The sequence below is a fragment of the Capra hircus genome, chromosome 11 (assembly GCF_001704415.2).
Source record: "Capra hircus breed San Clemente chromosome 11, ASM170441v1, whole genome shotgun sequence".
NCBI lineage: Eukaryota > Metazoa > Chordata > Mammalia > Artiodactyla > Bovidae > Capra > Capra hircus.
In genome coordinates, this window is record NC_030818.1 from 70,513,324 (window position 1) to 70,520,797 (window position 7,474).

Consider the following 7,474-nt stretch of genomic DNA (forward strand, 5'->3'; position numbering starts at 1 on the left):
GGCTGCCAACTGGGTGACACTGATGTCAGTCACCCCAGAAAGCAAGGGTGACAGCCAAGCGTTAGCCCCAGAGAGGTTAGGCCAACCAGACTCCTGCTGAAATGCAGGAAAGGCCTGGAAGGGGCACTGCCCGAGGGGTCTGCTAAATTCTGAACAGCTACTGTGTGCAGTCCTGGGTCCTGGTTTGCCTCGAGGGTCGAAGATTAACTATCAACATGGACTCCACCATTACACTCTTTAATCCTTCAAGTGTTGGCCTTAATTTAGCAGGAAAATGTATTTCCAGCATGCTTGATGAGCCAGGTATTCATGCAAATGTCTAATTCTCTCAACAATGAAGGAAGCAGACAGCATCTCCTAGTTTGCAGTAAGAAAACCAAAGTACCCCCACGCCTACTCACCCTCCAAGTGTCTTGTCTGAGCTCACCCAGCTAGGAAGAGCAGGAAAAATTGCACAGGTGTGCCTGGCACTAGAATCTATTATCTTTCATTACTTTTTTTTTTTTTTTTAACATTCCATTGCCCTTGACTATCCCATCATTCCATTTGCTAAAGCATGCACCTACTTGTACAAACAGAAAGCTTTTTTAAGGTTAAACAGTGGCACAGCATTCAAGTACCCATTATGAGCTCTGTTGAGAAGCTGATTGCTCCAGAGATAAGAAGCCTGCGGTGAGATTAAGACACACAGCTCCACCTACCCTCCTTCTTCTGCTTTCCAAGCTCAACTCCAAAGCCCCAGAAGCAAAGCATCCAGCCCATTGGTGCAGTCCTGTTGCCCTTCCAGCTAAGCATGTCTCAGATGCTCTGTCCTACTCACCCACATGCCTCTCAGACTGAGTGGGTACAAGCAAGCCTCCCAAACAAGGCAGCCTTTTCTCTGTGCCCTACGAGGACTGAAGCACAGAAGGACGTGTGGGTAAGGGGTGCAAATGTGCACACACACACACACCCCACACACACACACAACCAATCTCCCACAGGGGTTTCTCAGCCAACTTTATTCCCAGTCATCTGCAGACCTTCTGCTGGAGTTGAAATTGAAGTGAAGAGCCATCGTTCATGCCAAAACCCTGCTTGTGTCAATTGAGCTAGATATGTGCGGCAGCTTTTGGAATTTTTCCACTGGAGACTGTGGCGTGCTTTCTGTTTAGAAAAGAATTTGCAGTAATTGGATGATTCAGTGCCAGCACAGTGGGTTGTCAAAAGACAAGAATTCTCACCCACAGGGTACAGCAAAGGGGTAATCCTTCACCTTTGCTGCAAAGCTGATTTTTTAAGTTTGGAAAAATTAAAGTCTTCAAGCCCTGTCTTGTTGAAGTGGATCATGACTCAAGAACGTGTTAAACTGGGTCCTGAGAATTCAGCTACCTCCCCCACGGACAGGCTGAAGCTCTGAATAAGGGAGTCCCTCCTTGACCTGTTCAGATACTCAGACAGAGGTGACAGGGATCATCTCTTCCAAGGCATCCGGGAAAGTGTTGATTAGACTACCACGAGGGGCCACAACTTGCCCCTCTGTGGGGAAATGTCTGTGCACGCCCACCGTGAGATCGTGTTTCTGTGTATCTGCTCTAATTCTCAGAGCAGAACTCAGGCCACGGTGGGGCGGAGTCACACCCCAGGCGGGAGGGTGGATCCTGGGAACTGCCCAGGCTGCAGGAAACCCTGGCAGTTTAAAGCCACCCAAGCAGGCAGGACCTGGGTAAGTGTGTGAGAGCAGCCAGCTTCAGGGAACTTGTTTGAGGTAGGGATAAAACTTGTTCAGGCCATCTCCCTGCACGGTTAGGCTGGCAGCATGCTGCCGAGGGCTGGGCCCCATAGGCAAGCTTTCAGGAAGCGAGCAGTGCGGAGCCATCCAGTCTAGAGGTAAGAACTGGTCAGAAGGGGTCCTGCCCTGTGTGAGGTTTCGAGGCCAGCTTCCTGGAGGTCTGAAGAAACAACACAGAACCCCAGCTGCCAGGAGATGAGACAGGGACCCAGCTGATGAAACTGATTCTACGTGGGGACATAACCTCAGCAATGACAAGTCTAGTGATAGGATGAGAACGGGGAGCCAGATCCGAAAGAATGGAAAGTGAGGCTGATTTCCAGCCCGGGCCCTGCCACCCTCCCCCAAAGGGCCTTATCTTAGAGGTTTGGGGCTGGTTTGAGTGGGGTGGGTGGGAGGTGGGCTGATTATACCCAGCTGCAGTGATATGAGGGAAAAGTGGGCAGCTAGGAGCCAGGCAGCATATTATGTGATGGAGGAGGCTCAGTATCAGAGAGAATGCCCTGGAAGGGTCTGGAATGAACCATTGCTGCCTTCATGAGGGTGCCTGGCAGGTGGTTCTGTAAGAGGAGAGCCCCACCCCCATGAAAGCTAGGCTGGTAAAATAGCAGCCAGCACCCACCCCTCCTGTCTGTCCTGCAGGCAGCAGTGGAGGGATCCAGGGCACCCAGGATTCCTGCCATTAGCAGTGAACCGGCTGATGAGTTTTCCTCCCCCGCCTCCACTGAGCACCTGCTGTGCCAGGACAGGGCCAGGCTGCCACCATATATTCTCATATGTCATATAATGAGAGACCCAGAAACCTCTAGGCCCAGGCAGCAGGGGCAATGAGCTAGTATAGCCATCAAGATGCCCAAGGACCCAAAGGCTTCAAGAATCCCAAGTCATCTTCCAGGAGAGCAGCAAAGGGGAGGGGTTGCTGAGGCCAAAGAGCTAAGAGGCAGTAAAGGTCTAAGATGAAGCAGTGCCAAGCTGGCCCAGGAACAGATGAGCCAAAGATGTGTTTCAGGGGCTACTATCCCAACTATGGGTTTCCCTTGTGGCTCAGAATCCTGGTAAAGAATCCTCCTACAATGTGGGAGATGCTGGTTCAACCCCTGGTTTGGGAAGATCTCCTAGAGAAGGGAACAGCTACCCACTCCAGTATTCTGGCCTGGAGAATTCCATGGACCATATAGTCCATGGGGTCACCAAGAGTCAGATACAACTGGGCAACTTTCACTCACTTTCCACTCACTCATCCCAACCACTGTACTCAGCCCAAATTACATTCTGAATTAAACTCTGTAAAAATAAATTAAATCCACCCCCACTGAACCACTTGTGTGAAAATCCATTGTTTCACTCTTCCTGTGGCCAGGCCTTTCCTCAAACCTGTGTCTTTGGCTCTGCCTTGGAAAAAACTCACTGTTGGTGGCCATGTGGGGCAAGCCCAGCTCTAGAGCTTCTCAGATGGGTCACTTACCTGCCTTCCCCCTGTGCCTAAGCCCTCATCTGTGTTGGGTCCAATCCACTTCCTGTGCTCCAGGGGAAGGGAGAGCAGAGATTTTTTGTTTTGTCTTGTCTTTTTAAATTAATTAAGCCAATGAACCCAACCTGTTAAAGACTTATGAGTCTGTTCTTTTTCTTCATAGTTAGAAACCAAGAAGGAATATTGAGTATAAAGGCAAAGCAAGCCCACATAGGAGATTCAGTTAAGGGGTGCATATCATATCCAGATTCTTCTTGGGGCCAACTCCTTTTCTTCTTGGAGGATGGGACGGCCATCCTCCATGCCCATGGGGACCCCAGAGCTGCAAAGAGGGAGGTGTTCAGCCCCCTCTTTATCCAGCTTGTTAGTGATGAAGCAAACAGTACTGCACCAAGGGAGAACCACAGTTTTCTAGTTCTGCCAAAAGGATTCATGGAGTAAAAAAAGCAAATATAATATTCAAGTGGAATAGTGTAGCTTTTTGCAAATTTAAAAACAATCTTCAGAATGAAATATAACTTCCTTCCATAGCTTGGGTCTGTGTGGTTCCTTACTATAAGCATGATCTATATTCCTTCCTCGCGTCATATACCCAGTCCAGAACCTAAAATAACCCATGCTGATAGAAAATTCAGGGCAGACACAGACCAAAGAGACTTTACTTTCATTGTGAAGAGCTTATGTTTGACAAGACTAGCCTCATAAACCCTACAAGGTGAAGGAAAGGGATTTTGAGAAATATATTCTTTTTTCCTAAAATAACCCAGTATTTGTGTATGTATCAGGGGAGCTGGTGCTATGAATTAGTAAGTGTCAACATGCTTGTCAGTTAATCATCTGGTTGACTGTATACAGGCTGCCAACATCCACTCTTATCTGCCAAAGCAAACTTATCAAAGGTAATATATTTTTAAGTAGCCCCACATCAAAGTCTGTTGAACTGCCATAAAGTAAATGTGTTTCAAGCCTATATTAACAGAACATGTTATACTGCACTATGGTTTCCTCCTTGTACTACCAGAAGTTTAAATAAAGTTCCATCAATCCATTCAGACAGTTTTATGAAATGTAATTAAAGATGCATTGCACATGCGAAGGAGCAAACAGTTAATTCACTCGGGACTCTAATTCAGTTTTATGGAGGACCCTGGATGCTGCTGGCTTGATTACACTCACGGACTTCAGAAAGTAACTTTACAATAGTCTGTGGGCCTTGCATCAGGTGACTGAAGAAGTTGACCAACCTGGTAATCTGGGTTCCAAATGCTGTAATTTCAAACATCCTTGAAGTCTAGCACCCAAGGCAGCAATCTGACTGGCATGCAACAATGCTAAGGACTGAGGTAATGCCCCTAGACCGACCAGATGGGCTGGAAGTGAAGGAAGCAGAAGGAGAAAGGAGGGAGGACGTGGTGAATGTGACCCTTTCCCTGGGAGCCAGACTGTCCCACTCCTGGTTGGGCTGGAGACCTGACACCTCCGTTGACTCGCCCTGTGACCTGGCTTTACAGGCTCATTTCTTCATCTACCAGGCAGTAATAACAATGCTAATCAGCTAATCCTGCCATCTGTAAGGCGTGAGCAAACCTGCCTTTTCTAAACCATCTTTTGGAGCCATTTGGGGGGACTGAAGTCATAATCCCTCGGTCATCTTTGTTTTTAGTGTTCAGTTCTGCCGTCTCTGCATGCTAAGATTCTGATTAAGAAAAGAACTCAAGACCATTTCCCCCTCCTAGATCTGTGCTTTGATCCTTAGAGAACGATAAAAACAGCTGTCAAACTCCGCTAGAATTGACTTCCTTCTTTGAAGAATTCCGTGTCTTTCAAAGTGAAAAGACTTTAAAACATTTTGCTGGCAATCGCAACTACATATGTCAAACATACCAAACAGGGGAAAAGCAAATTAGGCTTCTGAATCCCATTTATTCCCACATTGAGTTGTAAGTGATCTGTCAGTCAGCTGGTAGGAATGACTGGCATGTCTTCAGAATAGCAGGTTTTACTGGGATAAGACTAGAGTTCATCATAATTATTTCTTTGCGTATAACACTCTACTTTTTCAAAATACAATTATCTACATTGTTTCATTAGATCTTTGGGGGGAAAAAGTCCTAGAAGATGAACAAAGTATTTTTTCACTGCCTTTTACAAATGGAGTAAAAGAGAGGCTGAGACATGTCAGATGTTTTCCTCCAAAGACACATTGTCAGCCTGTTGCAAAGAAAGTCCCCTATTCCCAGGCCAGCCTTGGTTCTAAAACATATTGCAACAATGTTCAGATTATTCTGGGGAACAGTCTAGGAAAACCACAAACTTCTCTGGAAGAAATTCTCTGTTTTCTCCAGCTTTTACAGAAAGGAAATTATTTTTCATATCCAGCCAAAGTCTAGCTATAGCGATAGCCATTCCTATTAAACTAACTTAGATGGAAACTCAAAATTTCCAAGAAAATTTTAAAAAATAATAATCCCCTCTATGCACCTCAACCACTTCCCCATCCCTCTCCTCCATGCACATATAAAACTGTCCCTGGCATTAAGGGGAAAAAAAGTCTTTTCAAAAAATATTTGTTGCTCATTGCCATGACCCCCAGAGTGGGCTTCCAGGTGAAGCCTTCTGGCAGGAGCAAAGCCTTACTCTGGAGACACCTCTTCTACTTTATTGTCAGTGTCCCAGAGCAGTAAAAAACTGCTGGATGAGACAAAAAGGAAATACAGCCCCTGGGAAACAAATTGCCTTCATGAAAATTATTTATCTGGCTTTTTTTTTTTCCCCCTCCTTTGGAAGGGGAAAGGATTGGCTATGTTTACAAAACCTGGTGATATGTTAAAGCTTTGGTTCAGTTAACAGCTTCTGACAACAGCCCACAGAGGTGCTGGATCACTTTCTGGATGTAAAAATTCTCAAGGAGAACCCAAGGTGAAGCTAATAATAACCGTCAACCCACAGAGAGGTAATTATACAGCTGTGATTAAAGCAAAACAAAACCTTCAAATGTTATAACCTTCCTCACTGGAACACCAGGTGGTAGGATACAGAGAAACCATAATGCCCTCTGAGTAAGCCCAGTGACGACACGGACCAAACTGGGCCCCCTAAAGGGTCCCTGACTCAGAAATGCCCACCTGATGAGCAATCTGTACGCACAGTGATGCTGCCCTGCCAGCCTGTGCAGGGACTCCTGAAACCCTGCTGAGAACAGGCAATCAGGATGCTGCTTCTGCAACCTGTCTGATCCTGGGCAGATCAGACTCCCAGGTCCCTCACTCCAGGGACAGGTCTATAGCTGAGAATAAAAATCTGATTTTTAACAAGCACCTTGCTTCCTGTCTCCCTCTCTTCTCCAGTCTCCATGCCTCTTCCCAAAGTTTTCATCAACTGCATTTGAGAAATACTGACTTAAGGATGCTCATTCCCAAGTGTGGACTAGTCTGGGACCCACTCAGAGCACTGAAGCTGTGGCTCAGGCACTTCAGAGTGTGTAAGGATGACTGAGGTTTCTGATTCAGTTGGTCTGGAGTGTGACCCAAGGGTCCCCACTTTAACAAGCATTAGAGATACTGCTGTTGCCAGCAGGCCATGGTCCACATGGTGTCTACACCTTCACCAGGCCAACAGCCTCCAATAATGATGGCATACCTGAAACCTTCCCATTTTCTCAATCTTCTGCCTGCCCTTGAACCTCTGCCAAAGCACGAGATCTTGCCAAAACACTCCCTGGCTATAGCAAGCTCTGAATAAAGAGTCTTTGCACTCCTCATTTGGTTGGTCTTCATTGATTTCCACAAATCCTATCCCATACACACAAGATTGATTAGGGAAGATCAGAGAGATTGACAAGTGGTTCCAAGGCCACGCACCAGAAGCAACAGTGCCTGAACTTGAGTCTAGCCTCTCTGACTCCAGTATCTGGCCTCCATCAGTCTCTGTCCCCAGCCAGGACACCCCAGGGCTGCCAGGTGGGGAGAGCTGGCAGGCCAGATGCCCACAGGGCCAAAGCCATTGCTGCTTTCTACTCCTCTGATTTTACTGTAATTTCAGAATTTGGCCACCCATTAGAATCACTTGAGAAAAGAAACAAAGAGAAGACAGAGAAGAAATGAGAAAAGAAACTGTGAGATACACACACACACACACACACACACACGCACACACACACGCATATGCGCACACACACGCGCACACACACACATGCACATACACACATACACACACGTGCACACACACACACA